The sequence below is a fragment of the Meles meles genome, chromosome 6 (genome assembly GCF_922984935.1).
Source record: "Meles meles chromosome 6, mMelMel3.1 paternal haplotype, whole genome shotgun sequence".
Lineage (NCBI taxonomy): Eukaryota > Metazoa > Chordata > Mammalia > Carnivora > Mustelidae > Meles > Meles meles.
Genome location: NC_060071.1, coordinates 116,526,642 through 116,550,248, shown reverse-complemented (window position 1 = coordinate 116,550,248; position 23,607 = coordinate 116,526,642). Strand labels below are relative to the sequence as shown.

The following is a 23,607-nucleotide window of genomic DNA, read 5'->3' as shown; positions in this document are numbered from 1 at the left end:
TGACTCTGCTCTCTCCTCCTCTCTCCCTGGTGTCCCTAGATGCTTCGCCCTAGATGTGTATGCATCTTCTTGGCAGTTTTCCCTTTGAATTTTGCTCTCTCTGTGCTAAGACTCTCAAGGTTTCAGCTAGCGCTCTTGTGGAGATCACTCTCTAATTGGGATCATTCACTTATTAAGCACCTACTCAGTGTTAAGTATAGAGTAAGACGCTACAGATACGGGAGAAAGCAGCACAGCTATGGGACGAGGGAACTATTAAGTCTTAATTTCCTGTCCTCCAGCTCCATTTATCTACCTCTCTGTCTAGCACCTCAACCCTAATTCACCAGCCTCTCCAGACCGTTCCCCCACTTGGTTTACTATTTTGGTTAATTGCTCCATCAGTCTTCTATTTCCCAGGCGGGTGACCTTGGCTTCTCTTTGATTGTTCCTTTTCCCGTAACAATCAATCCGCTATCTTGTCCCTTGGATTCTGCCATTATCTTGTTCCTCCATAACCACCCTTGTTTAAACCCACATTAATTCTCATCTGAAAGAGTCTGGCAACCTCCTCTCCAATCTCTCCACCTCTCGCCTCTCTCCCTTCTGAGTCATCTTATGAGAATAATTCCTTTTTCTCAAGCACAGCTGTGATTAAACATTTTTTAACCAAACCCTCAATGTCTCCCCACTGACTGACAAATTAAATATAAATTACTCACCCTTACATCAAAGGTCTTTTATGACAAAGCCCTGATCTACCTTATCTTCCAACTCTTCCCCACTGCACCTTACACATCAATCAAATTAGTTGACTTCTGGTACTTCTCCATCTTCAGATTTCTGCATATGTTATTCCCTCTACCTAATAAGTCTGGATTGCTTTCTTTTCCACTCCTCTAGCCCCACCTGATAAAATCCTACCCATCATTCTCCAAGGGTTATCTTAACCATCACTCCCTTAACACAGCCCTTCCACCAGGTGAGATCCTTTCGCTCTTTAATCCCCATCACCCATGGATTATACCTCTCTTGATTGTATTTGTCCCATTTGCATCTTTGTCTTGTCCCCACGGCTGGACTATGTCCTCCCCATCATGGTGGATTAAGTCCTCGGAAATATGAAGAATGCACCAGAAATGGATGGCGTGGGTTTCATTCCAACTTTATTGACTTCGTAACGCACTAGGAGTGACAACACCCTGGCACACAGTGATATTTCCAAAAGCTCTTCATTAAAACACAGAAAAATGACTTGACAGGGATTAGAGATGCCACAGTGACTTGTTCTTAGAGATTTAGTGGGATCTGAAAGAAAAGGAAAATGGAATTAAAAACCAAATGTGTATCCAATAAGAGGCTGACATCTTCAAAGCATAAAATTATAAAAATAGCAATCAATATTCATATATCATTTACTATGTGCCAGACATGGTTCTAAATGTTCCTTATTTGTTAACTCATTTAGTCCTCACAAAACCCCTATTTCTGATGAGGAAACTGAGCACAAAATGCTTAGGCATCTTACCTAAGATCATAGCTAATTAGTGATGGAACTAGACCCAAGCAGACTGGCTTCCTAACGCCTGATCCCAGCCACAGTGTTATCTGGCCTGCCTCTCACTGTGCTATAGTGAGCTGAGCCCCCAGATTACACCCATTGTTTAACCTGCGTGATTCTAGTAAGCCACCCCCACATGCAAACCAGTGTCCCCGGAGTCTCCTGGGAGCAATGATTCATACCAAGAGCTTTGAAGGGTCACTTCCTCAAGCATGGGGCTGCTGCATAAACCTCTCTAAACATGGAAATGGTGCCATCACCCCGACCAAAGAATGGATAACAGCAGAAATAGCCACTCAGGAAGTAGCGAAGGGTGCGGGGCTTAGACACTCTGAAGCCACGAGCCTCACTGTGTGTTGAGATTAAGGTGGCTGCCTTAGCTACTCTCTTTCCCCCAGATGCTGTCCAGCCCCCCTCATTCCACTCACTAGCCAGGGCTGTGAGGAGTGCTAGGTGACTCCCATAACCCCAGTTCTCCAGTTCTCCACATCCACTCCAGTTTCCCATTCACTATCTCCTCTACTTAGAAAGCGCCATGCTGAATGATGAACCGCGGTAGGGTGGAATGTCCAGATGCCATGGTGGGGAGGGCAGGTAGACGGTAGGAAGATCTCCTTGGCCCTGGGAGTCATATAGGCCAGCAGGGGTTGAGCTCCCATTCAGTGCCAGGCACTATTCTCTGCCCTATTTTTATATTAGCTCATTTAACTTCATAACAACTGCTCAACAATGGTCCTCTTTTTTAAATATTCATTTTACATATGAGAAACTGGAGGCACAGAAAAGTGAGGTAATTTTGCCAGATCACCCAGCTAGGTAGTGAAAAAGCCAGGATTTGAATTCATCCATATCCCTTCCTTTAACCACTGGCCTTCACTGCATGCCTCCCTCCAAGAGGACGCGGTTGCAGATACGTGGATAGCCCTTTAGAGCACACCAGAATCAGTGCTGGAGCTTTCCAAAGTGCCAGAAGGCAAGCCTCACCCCCAGAACTTCTGGTTTCCTTGTTCCAGAGTGGAACCTGAAAGTGTCTAGAAATGAAAAAGCTCCCCCGGTGGGCTCTAATGCTTTCGATCTGGACTGGTTTGGGCGTCCACATAAAGTGCATTCCTTTTGTCTTGGCCATCAGGTGGTTCAACACCATATGGCCAACATATAAGAAAAGACCCAAATATACAGGTGAAAGGAATCCCACTGAGTTTTGACCAACGTGGATAGATGAGATTTTAGAAATATAAATAATATAATCTAAACATCTACTTATAGTTAATTCTTTTTTTTTTTTTTTTATAGTTAATTCTTGGGTCACACATATACATTTATTTTTTTTAAAGATTTTATTTATTTATTTGACAGACAGAGATCACAAGTAGGCAGAGGGGCAGGCAGAGAGAGAGAGGAGGAAGCAGGCTCCCCGCAGAGCAGAGAGCCTGATGTGGGGCTCGATCCCAGGACCCTGGGATCATGACCTGAGCCAAAGGCAGAGGCTTTAACCCACTGAGCCACCCAGGCGCCCCCACACATATGCATTTAAAATCATGCATGATGCAGAGTAGCAAATCAATATAGAAACATTGCTCTTTCCCCTCTCATCTTCCACAAGACCACATCAGTTCGACTTCTTGCACGCATCTAGCACACTCTTGTCTTCACATCCCTGCATAGGTCCCCACCGCATATCACCTGCACGGCTCTTCACGGATCGAAATACACTGGTTTTTCACTACTGGTTTCACATGGTTGCTGGAAATTTTATCCCATGTCACAAAAAATACATTTGCATAACATCAGGGCCATCGGCTGTCTGTGTGTGTTGTGGGAGGGCTGGCCGTCTGCTGGTAGGTGACACTTTCCCCTGGCCTCATTCTGATTGATCTGCACTATGTTCTGAGCAGTTTTTAGACATTGCACATGGTGTTCCTGCCTGTGAGCATATCCTTGGCTATTTACAAACCACCAACCCCTTGCCGCATTGTCCCTTAAAGTGAGTCTCGGAAAACCTTCTTTACAATGATGACCACACTTGCAGTTGTGAGGTTATGCACTCAGCAATAATAAATGGAGCTAGGACTAATAAATAATAACAGCTAAATAATAATAGAGCTGAATTGTGAGATTACCCACTCAGCAATTTAATGGAGCTTAAACTCCATTATGTTTTTTTGTCTTCTGTTTCTTCACTGAGTCAGAACGGAGCTGACTCTCATGTTGGTTGGGGTGGTCTCTCCCATGTTTGGGGTCCCAAGTAAGGTACCTGAAGGACATGTCCTCTAATGGGAGACACTTTGTAGGGATTCCAGTAGAAGGTGGCAGACTCTCTTCCAAAAGGTAATTCAGAGCAGGGAAGACCTCGCTTTTCGTGCAGGCACAGACCAACACCAAATGACAAGCTCCTGCTGCTTCGATCTCCCTGCTCACTGGCCCAAGCGCCATCATGCCCAGGGCTGCTGGACTTCCTGGCCCCACTTTCACTATCCCTAGACTCTGAAGCGACAGAGGCGGGAGAGCTCTCCTCCTCCTCCCACACGGCCCCCTCCCACTCTCTCCCCACCAGGTGTCTGTGTCTCCCCAGTGGGAGACCTCTGTGGGGCAGCCCCCACATCTTTCAGCAGGGCCCTGGTGTTTGAACAAGGATGAGACAGGCCTCCATAAGCTGCTTATTTTAAGTTGAGGATTGTGCCTCCTCGCCAATTGATACTGGAAATAATTACTTCTTAGAATCTTTGAAAACCGAATGTGTAAAGAGAAATTAAAATCTAATTAAATGGATGTAGGTAGTTCTGTCTGAGCTGACAATTCTTAAGCCACTGCAGTTTGTCAAAGGTTACGTTATCTGTCTCCAGGTGCCTCTGTCTCCACTTGGCACAGAGCCTAGGACTCCGCTCCCCTCTCCAACACCCTCCCCTCAGCCCTGTCCTGGGCCCCTGGTCCCTAGTGCTCTTGGGCAGAGATGCTGGGGACAGGCAGTCAGGGGGTTGCTGCGGCGCCTCCTGGAGGATGGCATTGGCCCTGATCTCCAAGCACAAACCACTGTTTGTCAACAGGGGTGCCTCTGGCCTTAGGGAGAGACAGTTCCTTTTTGGGGCATCTCTGGCAGGGGCAGGGGACAACACCACCCCCAGTGAGAGCCACCTCTGGGCACCAACTCTGTTGGGCAACTGGCCGTAGGCGGCAGCCAGAAACGATAAACCCTAGCCCCCTTGGCTCTACAGTGACAATCCCTCCAACCAGGATTAGCTGAATCTGTGCACGTGGGACCAGCGGTGTAAGGTTCCCGAGGGAACGAACTAGTTTTTACAGCAATCCGCCTTTTGCCACCACATTGTTACTGCATTTTTTGAATTGGAAAATCAGTTTATAATGGATTGGTGGGGGCGGGGGGAGTGTGGGCAATCACCACACATTGTTTGGAATGTTCTGTCCTGCGCCCTCCCTGCCTCTTCTGGACCCAGCTCTCAACCGCTTCAGCTCCTCTGGGATCACTACCAGGGGCTACATCTTGTTGTTTGCGTGTGGCTTTTTATAGCTCTACTTGAAGAGCGGGTCTTTCCTCCCTAGGCCACTTTCTTCCCCAGAAACCTTTTGAGTTGTTGGGAACAAAGGTTTGTGCATATCACCTGGAGCAAAGGGGCGGTGGGCATGGTCATGGCCAAGTTTCACCTGGAGAGAAGCTGGATGCATATCGGTGAGACGTGATGGGATCCAAGGCAGGTGAGATGCAGGGAGCAGCGGCTCTCTCCTCTTCCCACCACGGCTGCCCAACTCTTCCCAGTGTCTCTCCGCTCTGTTGTTTTGGGTTTTTTTCCTCTGTCTAGCTGCCCCCTCTGTGAGCTCATGGTTTCTGCTCCCTCTGCACTCTGCCCTGCATTGGCCCATCATGGTCTTTTCCAACTCATGACCTTGGCTCTACCTGGCTACAGCCCAGGCTCTGACATTTTTTAGTTTGAGGTAATACGAGGAGGGACTCGGATGGTCTCTGAGCCTTTTCCCCTGCCAGGCCTCAGTCTGAGCAGGCTAGCTAGAGGCTGCACTTCGGCTAGTGGCCTCTTCTGGGCCTGCTGCTTTCCTCCTAAGAGGAAGGGATAGAGCCACTTGGTAGACTGCAGGCCCCCTAAGCAGCAGGGGCCATGGAAGGGGCAGTTTCCCGGGACTCTGTCCTGGGCTCCATCCATCCAAAGCCCTCTTGCTTCATTGCCTCTTACCCAGACTGGGCGACACCAGGGAGTCTGGCTGACTCCTCCCCAACCCTGGTCCTTGGGAGGGGGGTCTCTGGTGGGTAGCAGACGACGACAGGAGCCTCACCTATCAGATTCCGTGGCCTGGTGAAGTGCACCTTCCTGAGCGTTTCTCACCTCGGGCCTGTGGCAGCCCTCCTGCTCACTGCTGGAAGGGGCCTGCGGAAGACGGCTGCAAGCATTGCCTACGGCCCAGGCTCGGAGCAGACAGCTCCGCAGGGGTTAGTGAGGTTTTGGCTGATGAAATCACAGCAGTTATCCGCTGTCGAAACTCTTTGATAGCGTAAAACAGTTATGACTCCCTGGACACTTCCCCATTCCCTTCTGAGCCATTTTCATTCTCGGTCTTGTCGGCAATGAGCTTTTGCATCAACGTGTCAGTGCCCCCTTGTAATAACGCCGTAATGCCATTGTTTTCACACCGCTGTTAAGGGTGGGTGCCGCCGAGGCTGCCACAGACGCGCGCCCGTTTGCCCGCTGAGCTCCCTGACGCCCAGAGCCATCGCTTAGCCAGTTCGTGAGATGCCTGGTGGAGAGGCCCTTTTGCCCGCCAGTGGCTCTCTCTGGGACCAGAGGCCATCAGGGGATCCTGATCAGTGAGGGAGCTCCTGGCCCCATGACCAAGCCCCAGGGACAAAATCCCAAAGGTGGGCAGAACCCTAGTGAACCCCCACTGTCTCCTCCACAGGCTTAATGCTCATTCTGGCCCCTAGGGGGAGATCAAGGGCTCCCTCACTCAGTTTCCAATGAAGAAGAGCATCATTGCTTCTTGTCTCTAGGGGTAAAGCTTTGAGGATTGAGATCTGACTTTGCGCCTAGAGAGGAAAGTGAGAAACCAGACCCTTGTACTGTGTTTGGTCTGGGCTACAGGGACCTGCAAGAGCTTTGGTGACCAGTCCGGTGTTCATTAGTGTGACACAGAAAGACCTCAAGGCTGAGTGTGACTCCTCCTCCTTCTGTCTCTCTCTCCTTTACTTCAGAGACAGTAACTACTTCCTCCCCCTTTCTCTTCTCCTGGCTTGGACCAAGTTGAAACCTAGGTTACTTTTGCCATCTCTTGGACCACTCTCTTCCATTCTGGTTTCTTCCCTTGAAGGAAGTTAGTCCTGGGAACAGTCTTGTAGAGATGACTATCTCCCCAAATCATCCCTAATGCAATTCGATGCCTAACCTTCAGGTAAGGGCCCACACTTTCCCTGATTGTCTTTACACAGTAGTTAAACTGTGTACCAAAAGATGGCTGAAGAGAATACATTTGCTGTAAATTGTCAAACTACAGGGAGACCATCTGGGTAGATTCTCTACAACAGTGAGGCAGAGGAAGGGGTCTGAGGGAGTGGATCACGGGGGTAGATCGCAGGACAGTCTTAGTGTCAAGCTGTTGTTTCCTGCCTTGGTGCATGGGAGGCCTCACACAGCTCTGCTGGATGCTAACTAGAGCAGCCAGTGTCCAGAGCTAGGGACTGAAAGTCCTCCACGGCTCTGTAGTCCTGATTCCTGGCCCAGACATCTGCTATTTCGCATCAAACTAATAGAGATGGGAAAGGCACAGTGCTCTGCCGGGGAGCCATCCCCAAGAACAGGAGCTAGTCAAGGACACCAGGCCAGGTAATCTGTTACCACCGGGCAAGATCTAACAGTGACTAATCACCCCTTGGGTTATGGATGCATTTGTACATCTGATATTAACACCCAGTACATTATTTATGAGCCCAAATATGAATAATTCAGTGTGTCCACATTTAACAGGTTTCTGCCTGAAAGTCAGCTTTGCATTGGGGCTTGGCTCCTGACATTGAACCAGGAAGGATTGGGAAAGAAGCAGCTCAGCCCATGGGCCATGCCTAGGGAGGCTGGACTGCTCCTTGTGGGGAGCCCAGGCCCCATCCTGACACGGGGCATTCATTTAGCACTTCTGCTACCTTCTCTTGGTTTACTCATATGTATAATGAAGATAGTTGTTGGGCTTGATGGTCTCCAACGTTCATTCCAGTCTTAAAATTCTGAGAAGGAGAAAAAGAACTAACAAAAGAGGTAGGAACAGACGTGATATTCATGGTCCAGAATGGTTGCACTTGGCTGGGAGCTGTGCCCAGGTGGTTGGTTTCAGGCTCTGACTTGCTAGTGGTCCCAGGCACAGAGTGAGGTCTGTTCCATGGCCCAGTTCCCTAGGTGTCTACATGTTTCCATCACATGACCTTATGACCCTCCAGTGCGTGAGCTACCTGAGACCAGAGATCTAGTTACTATCTTTGTCTATCGCACTTATGAGGACGGTGCTCATCGCATACTGGGTCCTTGTAGGTGAATGTTAAATGGAAGGACTGATGGGTAAGGAAAAAGTTGCCATGTGGCTTTCCCAGGTATCCAGATCTCTGTCCTTCACTCCAACAGTGCCGGTCTTTCACTCTTTTAAGTTAAGCTCAGGGGAAGGAAAAAAAGAATAACCTTGCATCTTGCAAACTCAGCCAACTTTTGGCTGTGGCTAGAACTGAGCTGAGCGCCCCTCTTCCTAAGAGCAGATCTTCCATCCCGTGTCTACTGTGACAGAGGAGATGGAGGCACGTGGTCAGTGACAGGAGCCTGCTAGCGCATGACCTCGTGCTGGTTGATTCTCCAAGCCCCTTTGTTTCTCTGCAAAATAAAAGGGTCATTTATAAGGCCATTTCAATCCCAGATTCTTTATGTAAACCGGGTGGAGAGAGAGGCTGTGGACCTGCCTTGAGTAACCCTGAGTTTAGTGACACTCGGAATGTGAAAAGTGAAATCGCCCATGACCCCTTCAACGCTGGAAGAATAAAGCCATGAGCTCCAGACCCTGTGAGCCAATTGCTCTGTCTCTCGGCTGGAGCTGGCAGTCACAGCCTCAGATTTGGGCCAATATCTGTGAACCCGGCTCGTGCTGCTAATTCACACCTGCTCCTGTGCGAACAAGTCCATGTGCCTTCCTGCGGGGGGTGGGGGGGGTGCCGATAGTGCCCCAGTGCCTGATGCAGAACTCTAGGCAAGAGACAGCATTCGGGAACGGTGGGAGTCAGAGTTGGAAGGCTTCCGGTTTAGCTGAATGTCCCTGAGTGCACCTGTTCTTCGATCATGTAGGAGAAACGGAATCGTTCTGTTGCTAAAGATATGAGCCAATGGACTCAATTACCTCTCTTGAAAGCCTGTTCTGGCTTGTGATCATGGGCACAGTTTTATTCTAATTGAAATCTCTCTTGATGAGGCCTATTTCTTCTTTTTCTTTAATCTTCTGAGTCGATGGAGAAGCACAGACCATGGTTAGAAATCAGCCTTCCTAATTGGGTCTCATCTTTCTCCAGCAGAAACTACCCTTGTAATCCTAGGGTGAGGAACCAGTCCCTATTTTCCATGTCTCTTTTCAGTACCATTTTCAACTGTTGCACCCTCTTTTCAAATATAGGGATGAAATGTGGTTGCCCCCCTCCAACAGACAGAGGCATGCTTTCTATGACGCTGTTCCCAAACTGCTGGTTGACTTTTTAAAAACACCAGCTTCTGGGGCACCTGGGTAGCTCAGTTGGTTGTGCTTCTGACTCCTGATTTCTGCTTGGGTTGTCACTCTGAAGGGGGTAGGGGGTCTACTCAGGATTCTCTCTCTCCCTCTCTGCCCCTCCCCCCCATTCATTTGTGTTCTCTTGCCAAAAAATACATAAATCTTTTAAAAATATTAAAATCAGGGGCACCTGAGTGGCTCAGTGGGTTAAAACCTCTGCCTTTGGCTCAGGTCATGATCTCAGGGTCCTGGGATCGAGGCCCGCATGAGGCATCTGCTTTGTGGGGAGCCTGCTTCTCCCTCTCTGCCTACCTGTGATCTCTCTCTCTCTCTCTGTGTCAAATAAATAAATAAAATCTTTTTAAAATTTTAAAAAAATTAAAAATTATATAAAAAATAAAAAAAATATTAAAAACATGGATGCCTGGGTGGTTCAGTCGTTAAGTGTCTGCCTTTGGCTCAGGTCATGATCCCGGGGTCCTGGGATCGAGCCCCACATGGGGCTTCCTACTTGTCTTCCTTCTTTCACTGTCTCTCTCTCTCTCTCTGTCAAATAAATAAGTAACATCTTAAAAAAATAAATAAAAAAATTAAAAACATCAACTTCTAACTTAATTTAGTGCCTGTTTCACTGTGATTCTCAGATGGTTTTCTCCCCTAGAAACGCCTGTTTTAACTGTAAAATACTCAGGTGTTCTAAATATAATGGCATATAATGACACTGAGAAAGAGTGGCCAGTGATGGTAATTGATAATCATAATGAAAAGAGAAAGAAATGATGATGACCTAGCAATGGTGACAGGGGATGGGATTCCTGGAATGCAGTGATGCCCGCAGAGCAGCCCCTCTGCTGGGGCGCTCTAGGCAGGAAGCTAAAGATGGTCCCAGGCAATTGCTAGCACTCAGCATTGTTCTAGGACAATTTTTTCGGTCACAATTATCTCCAATCTCCTGGACCGTTAATGCTTATTGGTAGGCATTAACACGCCCCAATCTTCCTCAAACACTTAGGACTTTCTCACTGGTTTCTGGCAGGCAGAGAGAAAAGCCTGAGAGGACAAAGACGGAAGGCAACCTCACTGAGGACTCTACTGTCCAGTAGGGAGCCCACTCCTGGAAGGACTTCCAGGGCCATCGGCTGCCTGAGGTGGGGTGGAGGGCAAGTGCATCACTGAGGTCATCCCTGACTCAGATGGTTGGAGGTGTGGGCAGCTGGTGGTTTTGTTAAAGATCTTTCTGTTGCGTTCTGGAGTCTTTTTCCATTTAATTCAGTAAATGCTTATTGAACACCTGCCAGCCAGGCACTTTGCTGGGCACCAGGAGGGAACACAAGGACAAAGATTTTGTCCCCAAGGTACTGACAAGCAGTGAGTGGGGAAGGAGGAAATGAAAGGGCACAAAGAAATACAAATGTGGAGAAGCTGTGCTGTGTTTCCAGAACAAAGAGACTGGGAATGAACTGCAGGGAGAAAGATTACCTTTGGTTTGTGAGGCATTGAATTGCACCTTAGAGAACCTCTTTTTTTTACTGATGTTTTCAAACATACAAAAGTGGAGAGAATAGTATAACACACTCTCTCATGGGTACTTCACCCAGCCTCAAACCTCCGCACATAGCCTCACAGAACTCCCTACCCCCTTCCCCCATATAACCTTCATGGGATCATTTCTACTCGAATCTCAGAAAGCATAACATTCCCTAGAAATGCACTTCAATAAATACAGACTCTTTAGTTTAATATAAGCACAATGCAATTATACTTAAAACAATTTCCTTCACATCATCAAGTCTGCAATCAGTCCCCAATTGTCTCATAATGTTTTTATGGCTGTCTTGCTCAAACCAGGACACGAACGAGGTTGACAGTGCCCGTAAGTACTTTCCTCTTCTCTTTTTGCCTTGTACCTTGGTGTTGAAGGAACTACACCACTTGTCCTCCAGAGTTTCCCAAAATCTGGGTTTTGCTGACTGCCTCTCTAGCACATTTCTTGTTCCTCTGCCTCCTATATTTTGTATAAACTGGCAATTCAGTATAGATCTTGCTCAGATTTGGGTTCAGTGCTGATGGGAAGACTCCTTTTTCAGTGGGGTTGGGCACTTGCACCACGAGGGTCATAAAGCCTAATGATCTCTTTCTGTGAAGTCCGCAGGCGTTCATAATTGTCTCCTAGACCCAACACTCCATGGCTTGACGGCTTGGGTTGACACGGATGGTTGCTTTGTAATTATTTTATAACCTGGACATGCATGTTTCATGAAATTTCTAGTGTGTGTTATATTGCATTCTTTAAAATAAAAGATATGGGCATTTTGATGGGCAGTAGGGAGCCACTAAAGGCTTTTTGCTGGGTAGTGAGCTGTCAAATCCATGGGATAAGGCAGAGAGCATGTAGCAGGTTAAAGCGGGCCCTTAACAGCTAAAATTTGAGCTTCTGAAACCCAGGGGCCAGGTAAGCAGCCTTTTGGTGGAGGCCCATGCCCAGGATTTTCCCCTCTGGGCCAATTGCTACTGTAGAGGAGACAGTGCTTCTGCCCCCCACCAGGCTCTTTTCAGAGGGTGCCCAGCAGCCCAGCCTGGAGGTGCAGGAAAGAGTCCTCTCTGCCTATAAGTGAAGGTTTGAATAAGTGAGATGGTTTCTTAAGGTAGGTGTTTCCAGCAGTTAATTAGGTAGAAATGAACCTCTGCCAGGGAAGTTTGCACATCTTGACCAATTAAATGCGTGGCCCTGGGGCTCCTTCCAGATATGCCAAGAGGGAGGGGTTTCTTGGAGTCAACTACTCAAATTCAAACCTCAGAGTCACCTCTTACAAGCTGGGACACGCTAGACAAATTATCTAATCTTTTTGAGCCTCTGTTTTCTCACATGTGAAAGGAGGGTAATAATAATAATAATAATACCTAAACTCCGGGTGTTGTTTTCATGATTGAGGAGGTAGAATACCTGCCAATCAGCTGGCCCAGAACAGGGATCCAGCAGTTGACTGGTATTCTCGTGCCACACGTGATTCCTCTGACGTTCGCTTCTGTAGCCTCGTGGTGGCAAGTCTGGAAGTGGAGTCTTAAGAAAAATTAATTGATGACTCTAGTATTTAAAAAATGGCTGCTGGGCGCCTGGGTGGCTCAGTGGGTTAAGCCGCTGCCTTCGGCTCAGGTCATGATCTCAGGGTCCTGGGATCGAGTCCCACATCGGGCTCTCTGCTCGGCAGGGAGACTGCTTCCCCCTCTCTCTCTCTGCCTGCCTCTCTGCCTACTTGTGATCTCTCTCTCTCGCTGTCAAATAAATAAATAAATAAATAATCTTTAAAAAAAACTAAAAAAAAATTAAAAATGGCTGCTTTCTTAGGGACTGAGCTATAACACCAATATGGGTCAAGTGTTTTCTTTTTTCTTTTTCTTTTCTTTTGTTTTTTTTTCACGAGGAGACTTTGGATGTTTGGGAAACCGGTCAACTGTTTGAGGGTCCAAGCAGGGAATGCAGTGTGGCGATCACAGTGCTCGCCAACCTGCTCTTAGACCCCTTGCCAGAGCTCGGGCAAATGCCCTCATGGGAACCATGAAGTCATTAGAAACAAAGATATAATTAACATCCAAAACAGGCAGGGAGACGAGTTGTCAAACTTTGTGATCTACAAACGGCCATGAGGCTAAAATCACTGAAGAGAAAATTAAAACAGCAAAAGCCAAATTTGCCTGACTTGTCTGCTTTTCAGTTTAATGAGAGCCTAGCTTAAAGCTTGCTGATGAAAATGGGGGCATGATGGGCTTTGAGCATCTGTAACTTTAGGTTTCTCTTTCAGTTTAGTTGTGATTTCCAAAAGGGACATTTTCCAGGACTCTCTTCACAATCCTATATAGTCAGGGATCCACCAACAAGTATGTCCTGAACATCTATGGTATTAATGTTAGGTTCTGGGGAGCCAGTAATAAACAAGAAAGACCAGTGGTTGGCCTTAGAGGACTTACGTTCTAGTGGTAGAGACATAAATGAGCAATTACAACAGGAGAGGTAACTAACTTAAAGAGAGCCCAGTCTAATTTATAATGCCCAAAAGGCAGTCCGAGGGTTACGAGTCAAGGATTTAATACAGACCAAGAATAAATACCATCTCTACCCTAGCTACCATGACTTTAGCCTAGTTTCTCACCACTGTGATCAACTAGACTCTTCTAAGAGTTTCCCAACTATGCACCAACAGCAGATTCTCTTCCCAGAAGACCATTTTTATCATGTCAGATCCTTGCTCAAAAAATTTCTGGGACTTTCCACACTAACAGGGTTAAGTTTGAATTCTTTAGCCCAGATTCAGAAAATAGATAAAGTAGTTTGGGATGGGAGAGTAGATTCATCGTATTAGTGTGTTGCAAGGAGTGAGTGGGGAAGGAACAATACCAAATGGAAACAGATGGACTCAATTACCTTTCTTGTTCTGTCTTCTCTGGGTGAGCTCTTGGCATCTTCTGAGCTTGTGCACCTGTCCCTGAGAGCCTGGAGGAACCTGTGATGTTCTAGATATTCCTGCATGGAGACTGGTTGGATTCTCCTTCATGGCAGCATGCACAGAACAAATGAATATTAAAATGAAACAGACGAGCGATAATCGTGGCCCCAGTTAATGAATGTCATCCAGGGATTGAAATGATCACTAATCCCAAGGAACCAAAGGAAAGAAATTTTAACCAGAGTAGGTTGAATTTGTCCTAAACAGGAGGTACAACTCCTCAAGTCCAATGACTTTTCCATGCTTTATGTCAACTCTCCAAACTTAAACAGAGACTATTGGAATACGTATCACATTGCACTTTAATGACCTGTCTCCATGCTATCTCTTTGGTCCACCGGCTGTGGAGTCTTCTTCAGGAGCCATTTTTTTTAAATTCATATTTTACACAAAACACCTGGCACAAAGCCCGGTACACAACAGGCACTCAATAAATGGTAAGTAATTCCCATTGCCTTACAAAGCCCTTTCTGAGAAACTTCGGTCACAGTAATTTATCTTTTCTCTGAAGTTTCAGGGTGGTCATCCATCCTATTCATGTACTTTTTCCATTTTTACAACTTTTAAATGAGTTCTAAACGTTCAATGGAATATTCTCTGTTCATAGGGGGGAAAGTTACAAATGCTGCCGTTGCCTAAGCTAGCCTACAAATCCCATTTTTAAACCATCATATTCAACTCAGCAACCACTTACTGAGCACTTGCTGTGGGTTGGGCTCTGGAATAAGCACTGGAAATAAAACAATGGCCAGGCCCTGTCTTCAAGAAGCTTACCCTCCAAGAGGGCAGCTTGATGATGATAGCACAGCATGACAAGTAGCGGCCACAGAGGAGAGAGTTCTCTCTCTGGTGGTGTGCGTGAAGGCTTCGTGGGGAAAGAGATCTGGCACTCACCTGGGGGTGAGATTCAAAGGGAAAGAGTGCCAGCCCAGATTTGCTGTGCTACCTTTGGAGACAGAGTGATGGGAAGGCGGGTGCCTAAGAGACTGGGGCACTGAGATAAGCTGCCATGGGTAAGAGACAATCACAGAGAGACTTCAAGGCACGCTATGGGACTTGAACTTTATTCTGTAGATGAGGGGGCCTTCGGGCAGAGAAAGGCTGAGATGATTCCAGTGCAGGTGCCATCGGGGACATGGTTTGAGGATGGGCCAGCAGCCCCAGGAGAGAAAGAGTGAAGGTTGGAACCCAGACAGTCCCAGCTTCCCTAAGCCTTTTCCATTTGTCCCAACTGTCTTTCCCTCCACTTCCTGCTCCCATTTTCTCCAAAATCATGGTCAGTGAGCTGCAGTGATGTTGAGGGTGTGGGTGTTGGTGTGCAGATATGGACATTTGCCAGTCTGGTGTTTGTTCGTGGAGACCATGTCTTATCTCTCACTGGTACTCTGGGCCGTCTGCGGGAGACGCCTATCCGCTACGCTTCTATCTCCGGCTCAGTCTCTAGCACAGTGCCCTACGTCAAAACCAATGGAGATGTATGAATTCAGACGGATGGATTAATCCATGTATTTTGCTTATAATATATACTTTTGAGGGAGGATCAGTGTCAAGAGAACATTTTTTTCACAGCTGACACATTGTACAAACACAAACATTAATTAAAACTACACAGTATTAGCAAATCTAGCCTTAACAGATACATGACAGGAAAGCATGGCCCAGAGTGTAGCCCGGAATGGGTCCTAAGCATCACCTTGGCCCTGATTCAATCTCACTCCCCAGCATGGGGCTCGTTAATTTCATCTAGATTCAGATGAGGCCTCTGGCCCCCCTCTACCCAAGTAACAGCTCCTGCAAAGCTTCCGAGTAAGAAACAGGCAAAGATCAAGTTCAATTATCAAACATAACTCCTGATCACAGGGTGCTTTTTCTTTTAATTCAGTGAGAAGAGAATTCCCCAAGTACTACACAGGATCCATAATCGCTAGAGATTTCAAAGATGGCCAGTTGAGTGGAAAATCATTCATTCTTTCCTTGAGGATTTACCAAGGGGTTTGGGATCCTGCTGTACCCCAGAGCCCCCATTAAGAGCCCAGATTTTCCTGTTTTGGGGAGGCTGTGGCAAATCAGCCTCACCTGCAGAGTCCTGCTGCTAAAGTCTCTGTGAACAGGGATGTTTATGGAGTGCTGCCCAGAACTGGCCAAGAATGGGATAATCTTGCTGTTAATTATTTTGCCAACATTTAGGAAGCAACAATGTGTTTTAGGCACGAAGGCTCAAGCCAAAGAAGTAAAGGCAAGAGTCAAACAGCACTGGGTTGAGTCTGGGTTATCCTCTGTGACCAGGGGAAGTTTATTCAGCTTTATGAACCTCACTTATCTGGAAATGGGGACAATAAAACTCCCTCTGTGGGTTGTAATTAGGATTAACCAAGAGCTGCAACCAACTCACAGGTGTTCCTAAAAGGAGTTCTCTTCCCCTTCTTTGTAAGGATCTTAAAATCCACAAGTGAATACAAACATCAAATAACTAGAGAATCACCTAAAAGTGGGGTGTGATGTTGCTTTAATTTATAGCAAACTGCTCAGCATCAAACAAGGGACCCCGCAGCTGTCTGGAAAGGAACAGCTCAGATTCTCAAGGTAATTTTTCAAAAATACATTCCAAATGAGTGTTGACATAAACCCTTCTTTAGCTGAGTTTTAGCTTTGTGGCACTTAAAATCCATAATATTAAAAGTAAATTAAATACTGCCTATGACTAGGAACTGGAGGTGTTTAGGGAGCAATTTCACAGTTGACGACTCAAGCCTTCCTGTCTGATGAAAATTCACATTTCCCCAGGGGTAGAGGAGCAGAGTCCCAGGGATTGGGGAGGAGATGAGGACACAGGCAACGTGACCTGACTCAGAAAGCTGAGACTGTGGTGTGGGGCTCAGGCAAACACCCACCACTGTGTGAAGATGGATGTCATTTTCTGAGCCTTTAATTGGCCATGTGAACAGATACTCTTGGCTACAGAATCTGGGTCAGGAAATGTGGGTTACCCTCCCACATTTGCAATCCTGCAGGTTACTCAGATCTGGAGGTGTGGGCGCCCATGTGACTCTGCAGGACCCTGGAAGCCTCCCACTTACGCCCCCACCCCCTGCCATGTTGTAATCCCCTTCTCCACCACCACCCGCTCTTCTGAAGTCTTTTGGATCACTCTCAACAAGGGACCAACGTGGAGCTCCCTCTCCAGCAGCAGGGAGGAGTTCAGGCTGAGCCTTCCCATGTACTCTGGTCTGTCTAAACTTTGGATGGGACTTGGCAGAAACAGAATCCGGGGCCTGTCTGGGTTATCAGTGGGGGACTGAGCATTGGACTTGGTCCTCATCCAAGGAACAGAACTGAATTAGGACTGTGTCAGCCATGCTGAGGAAAGAGCCAGGAACCTGAAGTCAGGGACAAAGTGGATCAGAAACCAGAAGGGCCCAGCTTGGAGTCAGGGGAAGACAGAACCAAACTTTGTGGATGAAGCCAAGTTGTGATGAAAAGAGGTCATCTCACACAGAAAACTTCAGAATGGAGAGTTTTGACAAATCCCAATTTGCTGTTGACCCTGCTAAAGGCTTTCCCTCTCGTGGCAGCTTGAAGGCACTGAATGTGCAGGAGGCAGGCCAGGCCTAGGCGGGCAGTGGTCTGTGTCTGTGGCTTGGAGCCATCCCCACCTGGCCCTCAGGAACAAGCTGAACAGCATTCTAGGGCTCCACAAAGCATATCACATACACTGTAATATCTTGGCCTTTTGAGAACCCATTTTTAATCCCCACTTTATAGCTGGGGATTAATGAAGATGAGAGGTGTGCCCAAAATCACTCGGCTTTTCAGTTGGGGAGCCTGGTCTTGGACCTACTCCTTCTTCCAAATTCCATCTTGAGTCTATGACCTTGGCTGTATTCATACCATGTTCCACCAGACCTAGGTAGGAGGCTGGAACTATTCACTATTCTTGGCTCAGAGGATGAATAACAGTCTTATTGGGTGGTGGCCCAATAACTGGTCATTACCCTATTTCTGGTCTCATCTGTTCCACCCAGAGCTGAGAGCCTTCAGTGTCCATGAAGACAAGATATAACCCATTTTGGCCATTCACCATCCACCAGTGCTGTGACTTAGCTCCAGACAGTGATCTGACCAGGCCTCCCTATATAGTCAAACCCCATTTTCTTTACTCGATTTTACTCTTCTTTAGCATAATTGTTCATTTCCTGGGTAATATCACCTAGCTCTAAGAGAAATCATGGCACGTGTTTTAACAGCTCTCCCATTATTCAATAATCACCTGTATAAAATCTCAACAAATACAGGCAGCAATCAATCCACAGTTAATTAATACAAAGCAACCAGTCCCATTAAATTCAAATGTTACAATGGACATGGTTGGTTGGCTAAATATCAGTGCCATTTATAAGTACATTCTTCTTGGGATTGTCCTGGACTTGAAAATATTTTTTATTAACTAGCTGGTATTTAGCAGAAATTAATTGTTTGCCATGCATCATCAATTTCATCCCTTAGAAGGAAGACCTAGAGCTGCCTTGGAACAGCTGTGTGTATGGAGGAGTTTTCTGGGTAGTTCTCTGAGACACACCACACTCTCTTCCCTTACTCTCTGATTCTCATCTCACTTCTACCGACCCCTATCTAGCATTTTAATGAGGCTTCTAATATGGCTGTAATTTTGCAAGCTGTTCCCTAATTTTTGTCTTTGGAGTTGGCTCATGTTCCAAAATATTTTATTATTTGCTGATACCCAACTGGATACGGGTACTAACATAATAAGGGAACTGGAATCATGAGCTAAGTGGATGAGTTAAAGTGCTAGAATAACTCAATGAGGCAGTTCCTCTTGAAGTGTCAGGACCTTCATTTATGGAATGATAAAAACATTTTTATTTATCAGGATTTCTCTAATTGAAGTGACAGAATCCCATTCAAAAAATAACTGAAGCAGATAAGTGATATTTACAGCCTCAGATCAGTGAGTCCAGGGGAATTCAGGCATGGCTGGATCCAGGGATTCAAACAATATCATCAGGACTCTTTTCCTCTCTATATATCTGTATTTGTTTCCTATGACGGCTCTAATAAAGTTCCACAAACTCAGTGGCTTAAAACAACAGACGTTTTGCACAACGTTGTGAATATACATACTGTCACTTAAGAACAGAATGGCAAGGTTTGTATTATGTATATGTTACCACAATAAAAAACACACGAAACCCCAGAAATGTTTTCTCTCACAGTTCTAGAGGCCAGCAGTCTAAAATCAAGGTGCCAGTAGAACTATGCTCTCTCTGAAGGCTCTGGAGGAGGATGCTTCCTTGTCTCTTCCAGCTACTGGTTCCTGCCAGCTGTCCTTGGCCCCAGAGATGCATCACTCCAATCCCTGTTTTTAATGGCACATGGCATATTCCTTGCGGGTTTGGGTTTGTCTCTGCACGGTTTTTTGGTTTTTGCTTTTTGTTTTTCTCTTCTGGAAAGGATACCAGTCACTGAGGCCCACTCTAATCCAGTGTGACCTCATCTTAACGGACTACATCTGCAATGACTCTATTTCCAAATAAGCTTGCTCCAGGTGGGGGCACCTGGGTGGCTCAGTTGGTTAAGCAGCTGCCTTCAGCTCAGGTCATGATCCCAGAGTCTTGGGATCCAGCTGCACAACGGGCTCCTTGCTCAGGAGGAGCCTGCTTCTCCCTCTCCCTCTGCCTGCCTGCTGCTCCCCCTGCTTGTGCTCACTCTCTCTCTCTCTCACTTTCTCTCTCTCTGTGTCAAATAAATAAAATCTTTAAAAAAAAAAAAAAGGTTGTTCCAGGTAGACTTGCATTTTTGGGGCATCACTATTCAACAGCTACAATCCCTTAGCTGTATTTGCTTGTTTTCTTCATCTTTGTGCAGGCTCTCAAGTAGCAGCAATATAACTAGAGGAAACCTTAAGCATTCCAGGAAAAGGGAGAAATCTCCACCTACTCCCAGTACCCAAAACTGGACTCTGCTTGGCTCTGCTTGGATCAGGTGGTCCACCCTGGGCCAATCACTGTCTGAGGCGTGGGAGATTCAGATCCCGCCTGAGGCGGAGCAGGCCGGGCTGTGTGAGTGTTGCAATGTCTTTCTAGAATGTTATGAGGGAGACAGGACAGATGCAAAGAACGGATGTCCCCTTCATTATTTCTCTTTTTATGTTATTTTCCATGAACATAGCAATGTTTCTGTTATTAGAGAAAAGAACCTATATAACTTTAAAGTACTAGCTTCACCTATAGAAACTTGATCAACTGAACATAATGGCTTTGATTTAGGAGCATTAAATTAGAAGTTCTTTAAAAGTAGGTGTGCGTATGCACACGTGTGTGTGTGCGTGTGTGTACATGCGTGCGTGTGCATGTTCACCCAGGATTTATGGACTATATATTTTTAAGACTGTAATTTATGAAAACCTCCAACTCCTTTTCATTCACATAGTAAGTCAGAAATTTAGGGGAAGGGACCCTCATATGGCAGGAAAAGCTGACCTGTGGCATTCAGGTACTTTTTAGAACTACGGGGGTATTCTGAACATGAGTATTTTGTTAAATGAAGCCATAAAGTAGATTTCAAAACCCATCCCACCCCCAACCCGGCTGAATTCTGTTTTGTGGCTTTACCGGTCTCATTAAGGGGTGATAGCAGACTCATGAACCGAAGTACCACTTCTGGCCAGAACAAATGCACAGTGGTAGCTGGATCTGCCCAACATCTTCTCAACACACCTCCCTCTCTCTTATTTCTGATGTGGAAGAAGGGGAAAGCCGTTATTCCCTTTTACCTGACAGGCAAGGTCAAAGGTTTTCTTGGAAGAGATTCTGTCATCCAGGATGGAAGGTAAAATAGATTTCATCCCCTCCAGGTTATGGCGTCTGTGGCACAGAGTAGTAATGTTCTCTGGCAACTGGCACCTTAAATGTCTTTCTTAAATGCTTGCTTATCTTAATGAGAAGATTTATCTAGACGGATGTGCCCGCTGCTGTTTCTTTTGTGTGCTTAGTCAGCAGATGGCTAGCCCTGGCCCATCAGTTACATCTGGCAGAACCCAAGCATCCTCTGTGGGGATTCCGTCTGCCCTGCCCATGCCTCAGTGAACAACCTGCTTTTCCAGAACCCTGACACATGAACAATGGTTTGGACTTAACCGCCACACACTTAGAGACTCTATTCCCGGCTCCCGCCTCACCTCATATAACAGCAGCCTTTTCTTGACTCATCTGACCTGACCTGACCATTCCCAAATACTGTAGGGACAAAGTCCTCCGCTGTAATGAAGCCCCCAGTGGGCGCATTTCATTCATCATTGGCCATCGCAGATGGTGTCAAACCTTGGTGCCTGAGACACCTGGAGAGATCGGGCTATCTCGGGGAAGCAGAGACCAAGGTCTGAATATGAGGAAAGGAGAAAGGAGCCTGAAGGGTTGGGGAACAAATAAAGATCGGTACTATTGCACAGAGAGAAAGATAAACTGTCCCTGGCCATGCAGGTAACAGGGGAACAACTTGGCCTGGTTTACCTGGAACTTCCCCAGTTTTTTTTTTTTCTTTAAGATTTTTTTTTTAAATTTATTTGATAGAGATCACAAGTAGATGGAGAGGCAGGCAGAGAGGGGGGTGGGGGGAAAGGAGGCTCCCCGCCAAGCAGAGAGCCTGATGTGGGGCTAGATCCCAGGACCTTGGGATCATGACTTGAGCCGAAGGCAGAGGCTTTAACCCACTGAGCCACCCAGGTGCCCCCTTCCCCAGTTTTAAAACTAAAAATCTCCCATTCTGGGAACACCCTCATTCCTGGGCCCACTGGGATGGTCAGTCACCCTCCACAGACATGTGTGGGCTTTAATTATGTAGTGCAGGGGGTGGGGGGAGACCCTGACATGTACTCTAATACCACTTCGAGGCTGAGTACATTTAAAATTTTAAAATTGCGTCTTTACCTGCACCCCAAAATTTATAACAACAATGTCCACAATAGCCAAACTATGGAAAGAACCCAGATGTCTATCGACAGATGAATGGATAAAGAAGATGTAATATGTATACACAATGGAATATTACGCAGCCATCAAGAACATGAAATCTTGTCATTTGCAATGACGTGGGTGGAACTAGAGGGTATTAAGCTAAGTGAAATAAGTCAATCAGAGAAAGACAATTATCATATGTGGAATTTAAGAAACAAAACAGAGGAGCATAGCAAAACAGAGGAAGGGAGGGAAAAATAAAATAAGATGAAATCAGAGAGGGAGACGAACTCTAAGAGACTCTTAACCACAGGAAACAAACTGAGGGTTGCTGGAGGGGAGAGGGGTTGGGGCGATGGGGTAACTGGGTGATGGACATTGGGGAGGGCACGTGATGTAATGAGCACTGGGTGTTATATGCAACTGATGAATCACTGACCTCTACTTCTGAAACTAATAATGCATTATATGTTAATTAATTAAATTTAAATAAAATTTTGAAAAATAATAAATAATAAAAATTGTCACTGAAACCATTTCTCCCAGCAAGCCACAGATGTGACCCAAACTTCTCAACTCTCGAAAGGCAGCACCTGTGGTTTGTGTCCTCTTCCGACTTCTCTGAAGCCCCCTTAAAAAGCTATGTGTGAGATTTTGTGAGAACAAAATCAACATTTTGTTCTCAACACGTCAAGTTTCCAGCACACTCCAACTATAGAGTGGCCAATATGGATCACCGACTGGCTAGACCAGTATTGTCTTAATGGCATATCTAACTAGCTTTTTTATCCTTTTCTTAGATTTTTATTTAAAAATCTAGGTAACCCCTGAGTGACAGAGAACATAGGTTAAAGCTTGAAGCAAGCCCCAGAATCACAGTGAGTCAGAATCAGACTGCTACCTCCAGAGTCAGACGCGGACACGCCTGCACGGGAGAGGTTGACCTTCAGAGGTTTCTCAGGCCCAGACCGCATCCCCAGAAATGGGCCCTGCCCTTCCCACAGCCCCACTCTGACTTCCACACCTTCTTGTTCATCACTTACTCCGTTTTGGACCTCGGACTGCCCCTGTGGGGTCAGCAAGGCCTCCATGGGCTAGGCATCTCGTGCTACCGCTGTGCCTTCCGATCTGTCTGCTGCTGCAGGAGCAGGCTCACCCCCGGTCCACTCTTCCCCACACTGGTCTTTGACCTGGACCTCAAAGCCAGGCATTGACAGCTTACTTGGTCCCAGCAACACTCAGCCCAGAGTACACAAAGGGTGTGTATTTTGTCAACAAGGAAGCTCTCCTGTGGTCCCCTAGTCTCCTAGCTGCACCCCATGCAAGCTGGAACAGACCACACACCAAGATACACACCATGCAAGCTGGAACAGACCACACATCTTTCCGGAGCAAAAGGCAACATGTAGGTCTCTGCTTTCCCACAGCGCCCATTTCTCAATGCCCCAGAGGAGAGTCACATACTCATTAACTTATTTTTAAAATATTTATTGAGAAATCAACACATACTGGGCATTACCATAGCACTTGCAATACAACAGACAACAAGACAGGCAAGGCCTTTGCTCATGAAGCAGATGTCCTAGAAAGGGAGAGAAATCTAATAAGTGAATGTGTAAACAGATGAACAGTAACATTTCAGAAATTAATAAGCACTGTGAAGACAATAACAAGGGGTGTAACCTTCCTTCCTGGGGAGGGGTTTGGCTCACTTTATCTTTAGGGCCCTTCTCCCCCAAAGGGTGTAGTCTACCTCCTCAAAGAGCTCTGCTCTGCCCCCTGCTGGCAAGGATCAGGAGAACATGCCAGACTCTGCTGGGGTCCCTCAGGTTTCCCAAGCCCGTTT

At 46.5% G+C, this 23,607-nt stretch overlaps 1 long non-coding RNA gene across 1 annotated transcript; it reads right to left on the bottom strand.

Annotated features, from left to right (window-relative positions):
- Positions 1–1,166: 1,166 nt before the first annotated feature.
- On the bottom strand, positions 1,167–22,940 carry LOC123943378. The gene is made up of 3 exons (XR_006818625.1): positions 22,805–22,940; positions 13,710–13,833; positions 1,167–1,287 (listed from the first exon to the last, which is right to left on the bottom strand). It is a non-coding gene; the product is annotated as an uncharacterized LOC123943378 (long non-coding RNA).
- Positions 22,941–23,607: the final 667 nt, after the last annotated feature.